Here is a 20,221-nt window from a genome sequence, read left to right as displayed (position 1 = left end):
AACAAACGAAAGCATCTCCCTTGTCTGCTACCCAAATTCCTAACGAAGCTCTTGAGACAAGCCCTAGGGTTCTCTCATCCTTAGCTCTTGTTACCCCAGAGGGATTTTCAAAAGGATGGTCTCAGGAGACCTGGCACGAGGGATTTGCTTCCCTTGGGGATAATAAATAGCCAAAGCTCCTAAAATCTGGAGTTTAAGAGCCTGCATTTTTTCCTGGACTGCTTCTCAAGCCAAAGGAACCAATGCCTTCAACTTCAAGAAATATAGCAATAATTTGAGGTTTTCTCTGATACTAGAGAAAGCTGAATTTTCCTTGCTTTGTAGGTTTTAGCTTCCCTTGTAAATGGCTCTTGAACACAAGGTATTTTTACTGGTTTCCTCTGAATAGATTGAGCCCTTTCCGTGACTTTTAAAAATCACTATCTGGAAAGTGATTCCTTCTTCCTTTCACCAAGATCAGAAGCAGTGAGTGGCTGTGGGCAGAACTAAGTGAAAATGGAATGCCATGTGTGTTTTTGAAATTCTTATTATTTTCCCTCTAAGTTTTTCATTACTTTTGGTTGTATTGATTCTCATGGCATTAATATTATATTTCTTCATGCTCATCTTGCTGTAGTAATGGATTCAAAGACATGAAATTTAGCAGAGACATGATAATAACCTTCCACTATCGAGCTGAAAAGGAAATAGAAGGTAGGATAATGTGGGGAGGTGGCAAATTGCAGGGAGACAGAAGTTGAGTCAATAGAAAGTGATATTTTCTAAGAATCAAGGCTACTCAACAACAGAATAGATGATAGTGTATCTATGTGGATCTGTATAGTGGGAGAGTGTGCACCATTGGTAATGAAGAGATAGATCCACTCCACTGTTATCAAGAGTATTCAAGATATAATAGTAAGTGAAAAAAGCTAGTTGTGAATTGGTATGTGCAGTTTCATTTCATTTGTGTAAAATTGAAATGATACGGAAATATGCACAATTGTACTTAGAAAATTTCTAGACAGAAATTTTAGAAAGACACAAACATGAATCATTTTTACCCCTGGACCAGAGAATGCAAAGCACAGGAAGAGAAATCTAACTTTCCCATTTATATCCTTTTGTACAGATGGCTGTTTTTCCCCGAAAGCATTTTTATAATATAAAAAGCCTGGTTTTATTTTTGAGGTAAACTTGGTATCTTAAAAAAAAAAAAAAGAAAGAGAGGATGCTAACTTGTAAGATAATGAATTTTCAATCATTGGAAGCACTGAAGCAGAATTTGGGGGACTATTTGTGAGGAATGCTTGCTTTTAAAATTACCTCCTAGTACTAAGGTCCTGTGATTCCATTATATTAAAGGACTTAACGCCACCAAGCACATGGGTTTTCCCAGCTTGCTTCCCATTGGAAAGATTTGAATAATGAAATAGATAAGATTAACCCCTTGCCCAGGATGGCTTGTCAGGTCTAAGCAGAACATGATTACTCTAGAAGGAAATATTTTGACTTTTTTTTTTAGGGTAGAGGGATATTTCTGGCTAAAGATCCAGAATCCAAGAAAACAGCAAGCGGTGTAAAGTATTGTTCTTCTCGGTGACCTGGATTCCACAGAAGTAGGCTGCCATTTTGTTTCTGCTGTCATGACCTTACTATCATGGTGTTAACACTCACCAGGTCTTTGCCATCTTGATGAGTCCTCGTTTTCCCGAGGGGGTGTTGAGAGAGGAGAGGGAGGCACAAGCTCAATTCAATCTTTTTTCTTCTCTATCCTTGCTTATCTTCTCATCTCCCTTAGCAGAGGTAGGATTGATTTTCCAGTTACACAAGATGGGGTTTTATCTTGTTCAGTAACACATCATGAATCTCAGTTAAATAGCAGTGGTTTCAAGACTAGCCTATCACCACATCTCAAAGGAAAATGAACACATAATTTGCTCTCCATTTCCCCCTATATTTTGAAAATATTTTATATTTTTCTATTCCTCAAAATCTTTAATAAGGAAATTCCAAAATCTGCCCTCATTGAGTTGCTTGCAGCCCACTGTGGTGATAGTCAGAATTTTTATTTTGTCCCTATTTAAAATTTTAGTATTTTGTTCATCATGGATTTTTGCATTAGCTTTTTTTGTATTTTTTAAATAACTTTTTATTGTTATGTTAATCACCATACATTACATCATTAGTTTTTGATGTAGTGTTCCATGATTCATTGTGTGTGTGCATTAGCTTTTTAAAAAAATACTGCATCAGGCGGAGCAAGATGGCGGAGGAGTAGGAGACCTAGATTTCGTCTGGTCTCAGGAATTCAGCTGAATAGGGATCAAACCATTCTGAACACCTACGAACTCAACAGGAGATCGAACAGGAGAGTAGCAACAACTCTCTGAACAGAGAAGCGACCACTTACTGGAAGGTAGGGCTTGCGGAGAAGTGAATCCGAGGCGATATTCGGGAGGATAGACGGCGGGGGAGGGGCCTCCGCCGGCCGCTTCTGGCAAGTGCTAGAGCCGCGGAGCACAAAATCGGACCTTTTAGAAGTCGGCTCCGCTGAGGGACGTCGCTGCAGTGGCTAAGCGGGGGGTGGAACCCTCGCGGGACAGTGTGGACTCAGGACCCTTGGGGTCACAGAGATACCGGGGTGCCTGAGTGCAGCAGAGCTCCCAGGTATCAGAGCAGGGAAACCGGCTGCAGATACAGAGCAGAGTCGCGGGTTCTCAGCTCGGGGTTGCCATAAACTGTGATCTGCGGCCCAGTCGGGGCACGGCTCCCCCAGCAGGGACCCAACAAGCAGCAGATCCGGGGAGACTCCCCTTCCTTCCCGGGGAGGAGCGGTGCGGGAACGCACTGCAGGGATCTGCTGGGTTTGGAGACTCCGCGCGGGGTCGGGTGCCAGAGAGAGCAACGCTCGGTCACAGGCCGGGTGAGCACGGAGTGAGGCCAGAGACCGGGGACACGGAAGTGACTGCTTTTCTCTGGGGGCGCATGAGGAGCGGGGCCCGAGTTCTCAGCTCCTTCAAGTGGAGATTGGGAGGCCACCATTTCTGCCCTGCGCCTCCAAAGCTGTACCGAGAGCTTGCAGGGAACAAAAGCTCCTGAGAGCAAACCGGAGCAGCTTCCTTAGCCCGGACCGACAAGGGCGGGGCAATTCCGCCTCCGGCAAAGACATTTGGGAACCACGGCAACAGGCCCCTCCCCCCAGAAGATCAGCACAAACAGCCAGCAAGCCAAGACCAAGTTGATCGATCAAGGAGAATAGGAGAACTCCAGCGCTAGGGGAATACTGCACATAGATTCATGGCTTTTTTTTTTTTTTTTTTTTTTACCATGATTCATTATTTCATCAAAGTTAATTTTTGTTGACTGTTTTTTTTTATTTTTCTTTTTCCCTTTTTCAACCAACATCTTATAAATCCCTTTTTAAAAAAAAAAAAAAAAAAACATTTTTTATTTTTCATTTTTAGAGTCATATTTTATCCCTTCATAGTAGTTACCCTTATTTTTGGCATATATATATAAGTTGTTCTCTCTTTAAAATTTTGAGGTACAGTTTCTTCTAACAGATCAAAATATACCCTAAATCACTAGTGTATGGCTTTGTTCTAGTCTCCTGCCTGATCACATTCTCTCCCTTTTTCCTTTTTTTTTTTTTTTTCTTATATCTTCTTTCTTTTTTCAAACAACTTATCTTACCAAGTCCTTTTATAAAATCTTTTATAATTTTCATCTTTACAGTCATCTTCCATCCCTTTATTGTATCAACCCTTATTTTGTACATATATGTCTTTCTTCCTTTAAAATTTTAGGAGGCACTTTTTTCTAACAGACCAAAATACGCCCAAAATCTAGTGTGTGGCACTGATCTATGCACTAGCCTGATCATATTTGATCATATTCTGCCTTTTTTGTATTGTTTTGTTTTAGTTTTTCTCTTTTTTTTTTTTCTTTTTCTCTTTTTTTTTTTTTTCTTTTTCTCTTTCTTTTTTCTTTCTTTCCCTTTCTTTTCCCCTGGTGTCAAGTCTTTTCTGATTTGTATACAGTATATTTGCTGGGGACGTTGTTAACCTGTTAGCATTTTGTTCTCACATTCATCTATTCTCCTCTGGACAAAATGACAAGACGAAAGAAATCACCTCAGCAAAAAGAACAAGAGGTAGTACCGTCAGCCAGGGACCTACTCAACACCGATATTAGTACGATGTCGGACCTAGAGTTCAGAATCATGATTTTAAAGATACTAGCTGGGCTTGAAAAAAGCGTGGAAGTTATTAGAGAAACCCTTTCTGGAGAAATAAAAGAACTAAAATCTAACCAAATCGAAATCAAAAAGGCTATTGATGAGGTGCAATCAAAAATGGGGGCACTAAATGCTAGGATAAATGAGGCAGAAGAGAGAATCAGCGATATAGAAGACCAAATGATGGAAAATAAAGAGGCTGAGAAAAAGAGAGAGAAACAACTACAGGATCACGAGGGCAGAATTCGAGAGATAAGTGATATGATAAGACGAAACAACATTAGAATAATTGGGATCCCAGAAGAAGAAGAGAGAGAGAGAGGGGCAGAAGGTATATTGGAGCAAATTATAGCAGAGAACTTCCCTAATGTGAGGAAGGAAACAGGCATTAAAATCCAGGAGGCACAAAGAACCCCTCTCAAAATCAATAATAATAGGTCAACACCCCGACATCTAATAGTAAAACTTACGAGTCTCAGAGACAAAGAGAAGATCCTGAAAGCAGCTCGGGAGAAGAGATATGTAACCTACAATGGTAGAAACATTAGATTGGCAACAGACCTATCCACAGAGACCTGGCAGGCCAGAAAGGACTGGCAAGATATCTTCAGAGCACTAAACGAGAAAAATATGCAGCCAAGAATACTATATCCAGCTAGGCTATCATTGAAAATAGAAGGAGAGATAAAAAGCTTCCAGAACAAACAAAAACTAAAGGAATTTGCAAACACGAAACCAGCCCTCCAAGAAATATTGAGAGGGGTCCTCTAAGCAAAGAAAGAACCTAAAAGCAGCAAAGAGCAGAAACGAACACAGACAACAGACAGTTAACAGTCACCTTACAGGTAATACAATGACACTAAATTCATACCTTTCAATAGTTACCCTGAATGTAAATGGGCTAAATGCCCCAATCAAAAGACACAGGCTATCAGATTGGATTAAAAAACAAGACCCATCAATATGCTGTCTGCAAGAGACTCATTTTAGACCCAAAGACACCCCCAGATTGAAAGTGAGGGGGTGGAAAACCATTTACCATGCTAATGGACACCAAAAGAAAGCTGGGGTGGCAATCCTTATATCAGACAAACTAGATTTTAAAACAAAGACTGTAATAAGAGATGAGGAAGGACACTATATCCTACTTAAAGGGTCTCTCCAACAAGAAGATCTAACAATTGTAAATATCTATGCCCCGAACATGGGAGCAGCCAATTATATAAGGCAATTAATAACAAAAGCAAAGAAACACATTGATAACAATACAATAATAGTGGGGGACTTTAACACCCCCCTGACTGAAATGGACAGATCATCTAAGCAAAAGATCAACAAGGAAATAAAGACTTTAAATGACACACTGGACCAAATGGACTTCACAGACATATTCAGAACATTCCATCCCAAAGCAAAGGAATACACATTCTTCTCTAGTGCCCATGGAACATTCTCCAGAATTGATCACATCCTAGGTCACAAATCAGGTCTCAATCGGTACCAAAAGATTGGGATCATTCCCTGCATATTTTCAGACCACAATGCTTTGAAACTAGAACTCAACCACAAGAGGAAAGTCGGAAAGAACTCAAATACATGGAGGCTAAAGAGCATCCTACTAAAGAATGAATGGGTCAACCAAGAAATCAAAGAAGAATTAAAAAAATTCCTGGAAACCAATGAAAATGAAAACACAACTGTTCAAAATCTTTGGGATACAGCAAAGGCAGTCCTGAGAGGAAAGTATATAGCAATACAAGCCTTTCTCAAGAAACAAGAGAGGTCTCAAATACACAACCTAACCCTACACCTAAAGGAGCTGCAGAAAGAACAGCAAATAAAGCCTAAACCCAGCAGGAGAAGAGAAATCATAAAGATCAGAGCAGAAATCAATGAACTAGAAACCAAAAGAACAGTAGAACAGATCAACGAAACTAGGAGCTGGTTCTTTGAAAGAATTAACAAGATTGATAAACCCCTAGCCAGACTGATCAAAAAGAAAAGAGAAATGACCCAAATCAACAAAATCATGAATGAAAGAGGAGAGATCACAACCAACACCAAAGAAATACAAACAATTATAAGAACATATTATGAGCAACTCTATGCCAACAAATTAGATAACCTGGAAGAAATGGGTTCATTCCTAGAGACGTATCAACTACCAAAATTGAACCAGGAAGAAATAGAAAACCTGAACAGACCTATAACCACTAAGGAAATTGAAACAGTCATCAAAAATCTCCCAAGAAACAAAAGCCCAGGGCCAGATGGCTTCCCAGGGGAATTCTATCAGACATTTCAAGAAGAATTAATACCTATTCTCCTGAAACTGTTCCAAAAAATAGAAATGGAAGGGAAACTTCCAAACTCATTTTATGAGGCCAGCATTACCTTGATCCCAAAACCAGACAAAGACCCCATCAAAAAAGAGAATTACAGACCAATATCCTTGATGAACATGGATGCAAAAATTCTCACCAAAATACTAGCCAATAGGATCCAACAGTACATTAAAAGGATTATTCACCAGGACCAAGTGGGATTTATTCCTGGGCTGCAAGGCTGGTTCAACATCCGCAAATCAATCAATGTGATACAATACATTAACAAAAGAAAGAGCAAGAATCATATGATCCTCTCAATAGATGCAGAAAAAGCATTTGACAAAGTACAACATCCTTTCTTGATCAAAACTCTTCAGAGTATAGGGATAGAGGGTACATACCTCAATATCATAAAAGCCATCTATGAAAAACCTACAGCGAATATCATTCTCAATGGGGAAAGGCTGAGAGCTTTTCCCCTAAGGTCAGGAACACGGCAGGGATGTCCACTATCACCACTGCTATTCAACATAGTATTAGAAGTCCTAGCCACAGCAATCAGACAACAAAAAGAAATCAAAGGCATACAAATCGGCAAAGAGGAAGTCAAACTCTCACTCTTTGCAGATGATATGATACTGTATGTGGAAAACCCAAAAGACTCCACCCCAAAACTGCTAGAACTCATACAGGAATTCAGTAAAGTAGCAGGATATAAAATCAATGCACAGAAATCAGTGGCATTCCTATACACCAACAACAAGACAGAAGAGAGACAAATCAAGGAGTCGATCCCATTTACAATTGCACCCAAAACCATTAGATACCTAGGAATAAATCTAACCAAAGAGGCAAAGGATCTGTACTCAGAAAACTATAAAATACTCATGAAAGAAATCGAAGAAGACACAAAGAAATGGAAAAACGTTCCATGCTCATGGATTGGGAGAATCAACATTGTGAAGATGTCAATGCTACCTAGAGCAATCTACACATTCAATGCAATCCCCATCAAAATACCATCCACTTTTTTCAAAGAAATGGAACAAATAATCCTAAAATTTGTATGGAACCAGAAGAGACCCAGAATAGCCAGAGGAATACTGAAAAAGAAAAGCAAAGCTGGCGGCATCACAATTCCGGACTTCCAGCTCTATTACAAAGCTGTCATCATCAAGACAGTATGGTACTGGCACAAAAACAGACACATAGATCAATGGAACAGAATTGAGAGCCCAGAAATGGACCCTCAACTCTATGGTCAACTTATCTTTGACAAAGCAGGAAAGAATGTCCAATGGCAAAAAAACAGTCTCTTCAACAAATGGTGTTGGGAAAATTGGACAGCCATATGCAGAAGAATGAAACTGGACCATTTCCTTACACCACACACAAAAATAGACTCCAAATGGTTGAAAGACCTAAACGTGAGACAGGAGTCCATCAAAATCCTAAAGGAGAACACAGGTAGCAACCTTTTCGACCTTAGCCGCAGCAACTTCTTCCTAGAAACATCGCCAAAGGCACGGGAAGCCAGGGCAAAAATGAACTATTGGGATTTCATCAAGATAAAAAGCTTTTGCACAGCAAAAGAAACAGTCCACAAAACCAAAAGACAACCAACAGAATGGGAGAAAATATTTGCAAATGACATATCAGATAAAGGGCTAGTATCCAAAATCTATAAAGAACTTATCAAACTCAACACCCAAAGAACAAATAATCCAATCAAGAAATGGGCAGAAGACATGAACAGACATTTCTCCAAAGAAGACATCCAAATGGCCAACAGGCACATGAAAAAGTGCTCAACATCGCTCGGCATCAGGGAAATCCAAATCAAAACCTCAATGAGATACCACCTCACACCCGTTAGAATGGCTAAAATTAACAAGTCAGGGAACGACAGATGTTGGCGGGGATGTGGAGAAAGGGGAACCCTCCTACACTGTTGGTGGGAATGCAAGCTGGTGCAACCCCTCTGGAAAACAGTATGGAGGTTCCTCAAACAGTTGAAATTAGAGCTACCGTTCGATCCAGCAATTGCACTACTGGGTATTTACCACAAAGACACAAATGTAGGGACCCGAAGGGGTACGTGTACCCCAATGTTTATAGCGGCAATGTCCACCATAGCCAAACTGTGGAAAGAGCCAAGATGCCCATCGACAGATGAATGGATAAAGAAGATGTGGTATATATACACAATGGAATATTATGCAGCCATCAAAAGGAATGAGATCTTGCCATTTGCAACGACGTGGATGGAACTGGAGGGTGTTATGCTGAGTGAAATAAGTCAATCAGAGAAAGACATGTATCACATGACCTCACTGATATGAGGAATTCTTAATCTCAGGAAAGAAACTGAGTGTTACTGGAGTGGTTGGGGGGTGGGAGGGATGGGGTGGCTGGGTGATAGATATTGGGGAGGGTATGTGCTACGGTGAGCGCTGTGAATTGTGCAAGACTGTTGAATCACAGTTCTGTACTTCTGAAACAAATAACGCAACATATTTTAAGAAAAAAGAAAAAGAAGAAGATAACAGGAGAGGAAGAAAAGGGGAGTATGTCAGAGGGGGAGACGAACCATGAGAGATGATGGACTCTGAAAAACAAACTGAGGGTTCTAGAGGGGAGGGGGGTAGGGGGATGGGTTAGCCTGGTGATGGGTATTGAGGAGGGCACGTTCTGCATGGAGCACTGGGTGTTATGAACAAACAATGAATCATGGAACACTGCACCAAAAACTAATGATGTAATATATGGTGATTAACATAACAATAAAAAAATTTAAAAAAAAAAATAAATAAAAAGAAACATAATATCCTCTATAAAAAAAAAAAAAAAAAAAAAAAAAATACTGCATCAAAATCGTGTTCATCCTGATCACTGAGTTTTTTTGGTGCTCCCCTAAATGTTGCGCCCAAGATGAGTGTCTCACGTGCCATACTTCACTTCCAACACTGTTCAGAAAGGTTTTCTTTTTCCAACTACCATCTTTCTTTAAAAACCGAAGTTAATTTCCTCTGGATCTGGCTGTTGGGTGCTCAAATTCTATGAAATGCCTGTTCGGAGGCTAACTTGGTCTTACATGATACTGTCAGCTTTCTCTTCTCCAAGGTAAATTAACCCACTACATTTACCTTTTCTCTTTCCTTTTCTCTTCAATCCTCACTGCAGCCTCATTATGGAGCTCACTGTAAGAAGAATTTAAGTTATTTTTCAGTATGTTTAGAAGAGAAATAATTAAGAAAATCTGTCTTATATAGAGAAGATAAAAAGAAAAGTCATTTAAGATTCTCCACTATCCAGAAAAAAAATATTTTTAGCATTTTGGTATATTTATTTCCAACCCATTTTTAATGGTGTGTGTACCGTTCCATGTGTTTCCCTTCATTGTTTATTCCTTCTTCTTTTCTTTTCTTTTTATTTTTGAAAAATTATGGACTATCTATCTATCCACCTATCATATTTTTCCGTGTCAGAACATTAGATGTTTAATAGTTCCATAGTTCCCATCAGATGGATATGTTATAATTCGTTATTCCCTTACTTATTTACATTGCTTTTGGTATTCATTATTATAAATAATATCATATAAGCTTCTTACACATATATCTTGATACATCTCTCTGATTATTTCTTTAAAGGAAGTAATTGGCGGCAGAAGTATTAAGCCAAGGAGAATGGACACTCATGGTCACTAATATGCTAATTTTTCATTTACTTATCAAGGTAAACATACTAAAATTTTTCCGGTTTCCCCAATGTTTTCCAGTTTTTCCAGTTTTTTTTTTTTTCCCCAATGTAATCTCATTCCCAGAGTGAGGAAAATCCTTTAATTCTTTTCGATAAAAGCCGGGGGGAAAAAAAGTGTCTTCTTTCTCCCCTGTTTTGTAGCCATGATGCTTTTTCAGGCAGTTGTGGTAAAGGCAATTCACACCGGCCTTAAAAGGAGAAGATTGGATCTATGACTTACTAATTTTGGGCAAACCACCAAACCCTAGGTGTCTTAGATTCCCCATCTGCAAGATGAAGATAGTTATTGAACAGATGGGATTGATGTGCTGTTAAATAATACATATAAACACTCTTCATAAACCAAAAAGTGCCATAAGGAACTATTCTTTATGTTTATTATTATTATTATTATTATTATTATTAAACTGTTTTTTTAAATGAGAAGTTGTTGATCTCTAAAACTCCCCAGATAGCAAGGGAGGGTGTGCAAACTGGTTTTCCCAGAGGTACAGTATATTATTCTGAAGAAATTAGAAAAGAGAGCTCAGAGTTTAGTCATGAGTCAGACCACCTGTGAAAATTCACATCCAAGCACCAGCTGCAAAACACGAAAATACACACAGTGCAGGAGAACCAACACTTGGTAACTGACCTACACACAGAAGGTGCACATCGACAGGGCCTGGCTGGTCCTGAGAGGGCCCTCTGAGCAAGAGGAGGCTCCGTCAGTACGCAGGAAAGAGGGGGAATGTGTGTGGTTAAAAACTACATTCGGGAGGGCAGTCAGGTTTGAAGCAGTTGAATGATTTGTGAAAAGGGTTCACGAAAAGATGTAGACAGGTGGAACAGGGACAGAACAAAGACTCAGGTCCCCTCAGAGTGGAGTGTTGTCCCAGTTGGCAACTCGGAAGGTAAGATTTTTAAGAAGATGATCAAAATTGTGGCTTCAACAAAATGGAAGAGGTTGGCCACTTTGGTTTTAGTAAATAAAAATCTGAAACTGTCATTCATGAGAAAATTCTTTTCAAAATTATGCATTTTCTATTTCTTTAGCTCCAGTGGCCTCCCAACACCCACGTTCTGGCTCATGAGGGAACCGCTTCCAAACTAGCCCAGGTGGCCTTCCTGCTACACTGTCCCATCCGTTTCGTCCTCTGTGCTTTTATACAAAACTCTCTGTACATGCAATTGCTTCCTGATTATGTTTTCTGCCTTTTCCCTCCTGGGGCACAGGAGGACCCATGCACCCGACACACCTCCTGGAGCAGGTCCTTATTGCCCCTTCTCCTGGTCCTGAGCAGGCGTGGGGCACAGGCATGTTCTGACTCACTGACAGGCCTGAGTCTCCATCATATCGACCCAACAGTTCGTCCATGAAGAGCAGGAACCACACAGTGGTGAGTGAATTCATTCTCCAGGGGTTTTCCAGCTTCTGAGAACACAAGGTCATCCTCTTTGTGATATTTCTTACGTTGTACCTTTTAACTCTGGCTGGCAATGTCATCACTGTGACCGTTATCGGCTTTGCTCATCATCTCCACACACCCATGTACTTCTTCCTCAGTGTTCTCTCCACCTCCGAGACCGTGTACACACTGGTCATTGTACCGCAGATGCTCTGCAGCCTTACAGGTCTTAGCCAACCCATCTCCTTGGCTGACTGTGCCACCCAGATGTTCTTCTTCCTCACCTTGGCCATCGACAACTGCTTCCTGCTCACAGCCATGGGGTATGACCTCTACGTGGCCAAACTGCAACCCCTTGAGGTACACAGTCCTCATGAACAAGAGGGTGTGTGCCCTGCTTGTGTGGGGGGCTTTCAGCTTTGGGCTGTTTGTGGCCATAATTCAGATTTCCTCTGTGTTCAGGCTGCCCTTTTGTGACAGAGAAGTGGCCCATTATTTCTGTGACATCCGCCCAGTTATGAAACTCTCCTGTGCGGACAACACCTCTACCTGACATAACTAATTTTATCATCAGCTCGCTTGTTATCATGATGCCCATGGGGCTGGTCTTCATCTCCTACGTCCTCATCGTCTCCACCATCCTCAAGATCAGCTCTGCCCAGGGCCGGAAGAAGGCCTTCGCCACCTGCGCCTCCCACCTCACGGTGGTCGTGGTCCACTATGGCTGTGCCTCCATTGCCTACCTCAAGCCCAAGTCCGAAAATACCAGGGATCAGGATCAGCTGATCTCGGTGGCCTACACCGTCATCACCCCCCTGCTGAACCCTGTGGTGTACACCCCGAGGAACAAGGAGGTCAAGGATGCTCTTCACCGTGCTATTAGCAAAAATCCTCTTGCCTTGGATCTATGGTAGTTTGACACATAGCCTGTCATCTTCTGGGTATTTCATAATCTCAAAAAAAAAATTTGTTTTTTGATCCTGTCATTCATTCTCTACCCAGAAAGAGTTGCAGAATGTGGTGGTAAGGCTGCAGGGAGGAGCCCAGAGTTTCCCTGACTGGAAGCTCATTTTCATCATCATGCTCACATGCCTTCTACTAATCTCAGAGGTTAGCACCAGAGGAGGTGTCAGGTGCTGCTCGGAAGGTGGAGAGCTGGTAGGGAATAACAAGCAAGAGGGTGGCTGATTGTTATCAGTTTTTGGTGGCGGGAACCTGGGCTGTATGACACCTGTTTGAAGGGAGGAGTTGAAAGAGCAACCTGAGTGTCAGGTAGATCCTGAGCTCTGAAATGTAAAGAGAGCATGGCTGGTGCACAGGATGTCCTGGAAACACAGTGAGAACTACCTTCCTACTTATCATTACTTTCTCCTTTGGGCAGTGACAAGAGTAACAGACCCTGACATTCCAGAAGAAATATTCTCTGCTTTAACATTCTCACCTGCCTTGGAGACCCATGAATTTTTTTTTTCCAATTTTATTGAAGCTCACATTAGAACTGTTTCCTTGGTGAGTCTCATATATTCACGTTAGTAACTTGTCACATCCGGCAGCTGCATTTCCCTGCAGTTAGAGATGCTCTCTGTGGGGGTAACGCATGAGCTGTGCTGCATTCACGAGCGTGGGGATATCTGAAGACCTTTTCTGAAATTAAATTTATTAACCCCACCTCCCACCTAACTCTGGCTGTCTCAGATCTGGATAATTAGCGCATGTGGAGCCTGAGCAGAGACACGTGTCTTGCCTTCACGCTCTTCATTTCTGCATTGCTGAACTCATTTTCTGTCAACAGTTGGGTGCCTACTTTAAACTCTAAGTTTGAACACTTGTCTAAACGCAGGCCGGGGTGTCTCCCAGTTCCTATTGCTGTTGCCTTCTGCAGGGGGGAGATTGCATTGATTTGTGAGAAAGGTGGAAGTTTTTAGGGTTATTTGGCCTGGAGTGAAAAAGAGACAGAGCTTGTCAAATGTCTTCCAGTCTGTAAAAAGGTGATGTTAAAAAGATAATAATCCAAATTTCCCACCCACCACCCTCTTCCGCTCAAGGACAGTCCAAGTACCCCCATTGAAGGTGCAGTGAGAGTGCCTGTCGGACAAGCGACTTGGGGTCCCTAATGGTAGAGGGGCCAAGAAGAGAAACTTTCATGTTTATGCAGCATTACCTGAAAGAATAAAAGCTTTGCTTCCTCACAGCAGCTGCCTCATTGTTGCCCTTATCTGGGTTCCGTGAGAGCACCTCAGAATCCTTTCTGAGCCTGGTTCAAGGGAAACACTCTCCTAGGCCTGCATCTCGGAAAACCCCAAAGGAGATCCTCTCTTTGGGGGTCCGGCTCATTGTAGCAGCCCGTTCCTGAAAGCCTCTCCCAGCGTCAACCCATTTTGTAGATTGCTGAATTTTTGCACACAGAACCCCCATGGGATTTCTCACAGCTGCCCAGGGCTTTATAGGATTGGCGCTCATACTGAAAATAGTGTGTTCCCCTGAGTTCCTATAGTTTGATGCTGCAGAAGATGATGGTGTAATTTTCCCAAAGTAATATTTGCAACAGTAAAGATTGTGTGTTAAAGGTCCACCCATCCTTTGTCTTTTTTAAAATATAGATTATACCATCATAACGAGCCAGAAAAAAAAATTAAACCAATGCATTTAATTTCAAAGAGAGTGTGTGTGACTAATTCTCACTCAACATAAATCATGTCTGAACAGATGACGCTCAAGCCCACACCTTGGGCTTGGTCACTGCATAGCCATTATCTTTCTAAGTCAGGGCCTGCCAGTTGAGGGGTTTGCTACTGTGACATGGGGCACACATCTCCTTTTGGGAGAACATGTAATCCCGCAAGGACACATCCCATATCTCCCCAACAAAGGATTGCTACTCTTGTCCCAGAATATTCTTTGCCTCTGTCCCCCACACAGTACCCCTTGCTCACGCCCATCCTCCCCATGGTCTTTCCATCCTCCCGGAGCTGACTCCTGGCACAGACATGGAATTGGGCATAAGGAGACGGGGGCTCTTGCCAGTGACCCTAGCATTCCCAGTGGACCCCATGTGCTCACTTGCTTTGTTGACATAGAGAAGCCGCTCACTGTCCTTGGACTGGGTGCTGTGGGGGGAAAGGCTGTAAGGGCAGGTGAGGCCTGTAGAGTCCTTCAGTGGCCTCTTCACCCTGGGGATCAGGACTCCCCTTCACGGGGGATCAGAGGCTGCCTCCAAACAGGGTGTGTGTGTATATATATATATATATATATATGCATATAACACACTGGAGCTCACAGGCTGCCTGTGAGCACATTATCTCAGTCATTACCTAAGAAATGTTGTGGTAAAGTGCAGGCTTTGGTCCAGTTGTCCTTAGAAGAGGAAGTAAAGACGTCCTACATCACCCTCCACTTGCATCTTCTCTGCAGATTTCATCGTGCAGACAGCAAACACCGCCATGGGGCATGAAACACCGCTGACTCATTCAGTGTGACTGATAACCCATGGAGTGCCCCCACTTCCCCCACCGCTGATCACACTCAGATATCTCACATGGGACGCTAGTGGTTGTGGTTCGAGGGCCTTATCGTGACTCTTCTAGAAGCATGGCTTGTCTGTGCTGGACCATCGCTCAGAGCCAGTGGACGCCTGAGGAGCAGAAGTGTGCCTGCCGTGCCCCCCCACCCCCCCTTTGTGCAGCTCTTGTGTTCAGGGCCACATTCCTACTGCTTACTTCCCCATGGCTGCAACATCCGCATCATGGCGTTACTTATCATCGACTTATTTCCTCTTAAGACCCCTGGGAGAGGCAGGCTTAACCATCATAAAATCAACTGTTTTTCTCTTGCTTAGGGAAGCAGATTTAACAAATATTATGGTCTGGAAGTAAATTAGGGAATAATGAATAACTTAATCAAGGGAGACACAGCCTAGAAACACTGCGAAGTCCCGAACTGAGTTAGTTTTGCTTCATAGTAGGAAATGGGAAAACAGCATGAACTCTTCTTTCCTCGGATACAAGCGTTTCTTAAAATGTTCACCCTAGACAAAGATTGAGAGAGAGGGAGAGCACCTGTGTGGGGGGAGGAGGAAGGAGGGAGAGAGCCCGTGCTTTAGTCAGTCCTGTAGGAACTAGGAGGATGAGGCAGTCCCTCTGGTCTCATTATCTCCCTGTGTGTGATTTATGAACTTGTTAGTGTACAAACCTGGGGCAAAACAGTGTGGTTAGCCCGAGAGTGGCATTTTGAATATTCGATTACTGGTAGTGACATGATAGAGAAAGGGGGTGTCTCAAACCTGAGAAGATGAGGCTGTGCTTAGTGGCAGGAATAGGGAAAAAAAAAAGGTTGACAGAATATTAATGCTTTGTTTTTGCTGCTAATAAAAACTAACTTTCTATAACATTTACACATCACAAAGTGCATTTTCCCTTTAACTGATCTCGCCCAATCTTCAAAGCAACTCTTGCAAGATTGATGTCATTTTTATCCCTATTTCATAGATGAAGAAACTGAGGATCAGGGTCCACTGAGCATTACAAACGTAATGCAATTTGGGAGAAACCAGCTCTCTGATTAAAGTCCGAGATCCTTGTAAGTTTTCGTATTTCCTCCCCTGCGACCCAGACTGAAGGATTGGAAGGGTCAGAGAGGGGACACCCCAACCCTGCAGGACCTTCTCTTTTACTAGTGAAGGCTGCCTGCCCCTTCTCGTACCCCCACCGCAGGTGAGAGAGAATGGTGTTCCCATGGAGGAAACAAACCACTCTCCTTTCTCTGTCCTGGGGCTTTTTCGAGCCAAGCATATCCTTACTCAGCAGCGTCTGTGGCTGTTTTAAAAAGATGTCCAAAAAATAACTCTACTCTCCTTGATTGTGGGTCAACTCACTTCTACTGAGTAGAATACAGCCAAACTGAGGTGTGTGGTTTCCAAGATTAGAGTGGGGGAAGACAGACTTCTGTGCTAGGCAGGATCGAGGCAGGGATCAGTGTTGGAGATGCCTGCCATGCTGGGGGCTGCTCTGTAGGAAGGCCCACATAGCAAGGAACCAGGGGGAGCTCTGCCAGTAGCCAGTGAGGATCTGTGGCCCCCAACCCAACAGCCAGCCCAGAACAGATCCTGACAGTGGCTACGCAGGCCAGCATGGAAGCAGGTCCTGTCCTGGTCAAGGCTGAGATGAGACAACAGTCCTGGTGGATGGACTGCAATTCAGTCGTCCAGCTAAGCTCCTTCTGGTTTCTGACCCCCACAAAGGATAATAAGTGTCTGTGTTTGAAGCTGTTAAGGTTTGAGGTGCATGGCACATAACAGCGGGTAACTTAGGCGGCGTCCTTCTTCCGCGTCTTTCTTAAAACAGCAACAACACAGGTGCTGTGCCCCTGCTCCCCCAGGGACATGGAGAAACGTCTTCCCAGCAAGACTTAGCACCCACCCAACAGTGTCACACTGCCCGAGAGGACTGCCAGAGCTCCAGCCTGCTCTCCGTGGTCTCAGGCAGGGCAAGGCATAGCACCACCTGCAGCAGCGTGGAGATCTAGCTCTTGTGGTCTTGATGAGGAAGTGGCCCAGTTGTCGATAACGAGCTCCTGGATATTGGGTTAACGGATGAAGCCCTTCACCTGGAATCAGGACATCAGCTAGGAAATTAGGAGCTCAGAGAAGGTATCTGTGAAGATGGATAGACTGAGCCCATCTCAAGAGGACGTGAAATAGTGCTTGATACTGAGAACAAGCCAGCTACATTGGCCTAAATCTGTGATTTATAAACTTGACTATAAGCATTTCATCCTGGGGTTTGTTTCTCTGTCTCCAATAAAAACTGTATCAGTTCCCTGTTTTGTTTTTTAGGTATCATACATTATGAGTGAGACTTTAAAATCCAAGAACATATGGGTCAGGTATGGTTTCCCCCACAGCGTGATCTCCAGCATCTATCTCTGTGATTAATTCATAATAAGAGCCATACAAGTACTTAGAGCATGGACTAATCTTGGTGTTTCCTGGTCGGTGAGAAGAATGGAAGCAAGTTGTCTGAGATAAGGCTCCCAGTTGCAAACAAAAGCCACCATATTGAGTTGTGGCTGTCCACCTCTACTTAACTATTCTGTGCAATAAACCACCCAAAACTCAGTTTGTGAAACAATAAACATTTATTTAGTACATCAATCTGTGGGTAGGTGATTTGGGTTTAGGGATTTTTTTTTTTAATCTCAACTAGGTGCTTAATAGCAAGTCAGCTACTTTTGAGGCAATAATATCATCTGGGCCAGAAATGGGGTGATGGGAATTAACACATTATTAAATCCTTGTCTTGTTTGTATAATTTTAGGTTGGTCTAAATCAATCTTGATTTCTCACTTTTGATTCTAAAACTCCTTTCATTGTGATATATAACATCAAAAATTCCCTAAGTGAGTCTTAAAATAATTTTTCACAGCATATTTTTGCATAATATTAAATAAACAAGTTATTTTCCATAACATATGTTACTTTAGATCAATATATTACAACTAAAGCTTACACTGTAAGTTCATTTTATCAGTCTTTAATATCCATTAATATATATCTAAAAAAAATCTGACTTATCTACATTTAATAAGTGCTCCATATTATTGAATTAACTTTAAAATTATTATGAAAGAAAGAACATAATTTATGGACAGATTCACAATATTTTATATACTACATTTCATTCAGGGATAAAAATAGATGCATTAAAATGAACATTGAAATTTAACTACTTTTTGCTACATCAGAAATATACAAAAAATCCTTTGAATGTTTGATTTATGTTTCTGAGGTTTAGAGCCTAAGAAAACCCCACACATTGTATGTTAAATAATATTCATGCTTAGTTTCCAAGTACTTACATTCCAAGTGTTTATTTAAGTGCTGAAGATATCTTGATGTGCTATAGAATAATTTATTAGATTGGGATCTCTGGCAATTGATATGGATAAATATCAAAAATAGAATACATATGTATATTTGGGATAAGACCATATATTTATACATATAGACATATGTGCTAATGAGTAAATGTGCAGAGGATTAGCTCTCACTCAACACACTGGTTATCTCTGAGGAAGAAGAAGGGAGGGGAAGGGACGGAGTGAGCTCCTGATTTTATCCTCAAGTGTTTTTACCTTAAAAAAAAAAGATAGGAAACAATTATGACAAATATGGCATAGTGAATACATGGTACTTGATTTGTAATTTTATAACTTTTCTCCACCTTTTTTGTAAATTTTAAACTTTTCACAATTATTTTTATTTTTAAAGAATCTTCGGGTGAATTCTGAGTGATCATTTTTATGTTCTTCATTAACATATTCTATTTCAACGTGAATGTTCCTCATGATCCATAACTTTAACCAATGATTCATTGTGGATATAAATGAAACAAATGTATAATCGAGGGGGAAAAAAAAGCCACTGTAAAATGGTGTAACGGTCAAAACCACCAGCTCGCCTTGCAGTGATAAACTCTCAAGAGTGGTTGAGTTACGAGCAGGCATTTCTGATCTCCACTAACCACCGGACCTGCTCACCTGATTCCCACTGGGAGGTGTCCAGCAGGCTCCTCTTGAAAGAAACAAGACCAGGAAATGGAGGGCCTCCCCCCTGGCTTCCATTTTGAAGCCCACAGCTGACCTCCGTGGTGAATGATGTCAGTTGTCTATAAGATACCAGTCTTTCATATTTCCGCGTTGAACCAAGACCTGGACACACAGATCATAATGTCAAAGAGGCTGTATCCTCATGGTCAGACAGCCTGTCTCCTTGGGTGACGTGCTCAGGCTTCTTCAGGGGAAAACAGGAAAAGGGGAGTTATAGGAGATGGGGCCATCACACCTGCAAGAAGTGACCAAGGAGTAAAAGAGCATTTGCCTCCCTCTCTGTGCTTATTTGTCATCTGAATTTGATTCCTGTCAGCTAGAAAAAAAAGACCCTGTCCTTGAAAGAAGAGGGCCAGAGGCCTGGTGGTGTGCGTCTTCCCCTTGCTCAGACCCTTGCGGCCTTTGAGTGTCTCCTCAGTCTTCACAGAGGACGGAGGTGCGGTCAGGTAGGTACTGAGTCCACTTGGGTGGAAGCTCCCAAGCTAGAAAAGCAGGGAGACAGAGAGGTTTTTTGTGTGTTTGCTTGTTGTTTGTCAATGGGGGTAGAGAGGTGGGGCTGGAGCCAGAAGAGGTGGCAGATAAATGGGAGAACTGATTTTCAGAGCACCAGGGACCCTTAGGGCCAGAGAGAGGAGAGTCGGTGTGGCTGCCAGATGGGAACACCATTACCTTTGGTTCAAGAGAAGGTCTGGGGCCTTGTTGGTTCACAAGCCAGTTTCCTGTACACGGGGGTGGGGGGGGGGATAGGTGGGGGGGGTGGGCACTAAAGACAAAGAGGTAGTCCACTCCAAATCGGTAGGTGGCAATTTTCTTACGGGAACAAGGGAGCTTATCCAGGGGGCTTGACTGGGGTGGCAGCAAGATGAATAGATCTCTGCACCAGCCCACCAGAATCTGAAAAGTTTACATAGATTAACTGCGTT

At 42.2% G+C, this 20,221-nt stretch overlaps 1 pseudogene; it reads left to right on the top strand.

Annotated features, from left to right (window-relative positions):
• Nucleotides 1-11,534: 11,534 nt before the first annotated feature.
• Nucleotides 11,535-12,610, top strand: LOC113932661 (annotated as a pseudogene).
• Nucleotides 12,611-20,221: the final 7,611 nt, after the last annotated feature.

Source organism: Zalophus californianus, chromosome 10 (genome assembly GCF_009762305.2).
Source record: "Zalophus californianus isolate mZalCal1 chromosome 10, mZalCal1.pri.v2, whole genome shotgun sequence".
Lineage (NCBI taxonomy): Eukaryota > Metazoa > Chordata > Mammalia > Carnivora > Otariidae > Zalophus > Zalophus californianus.
This window is presented reverse-complemented; position numbering and strand designations above follow the sequence as displayed.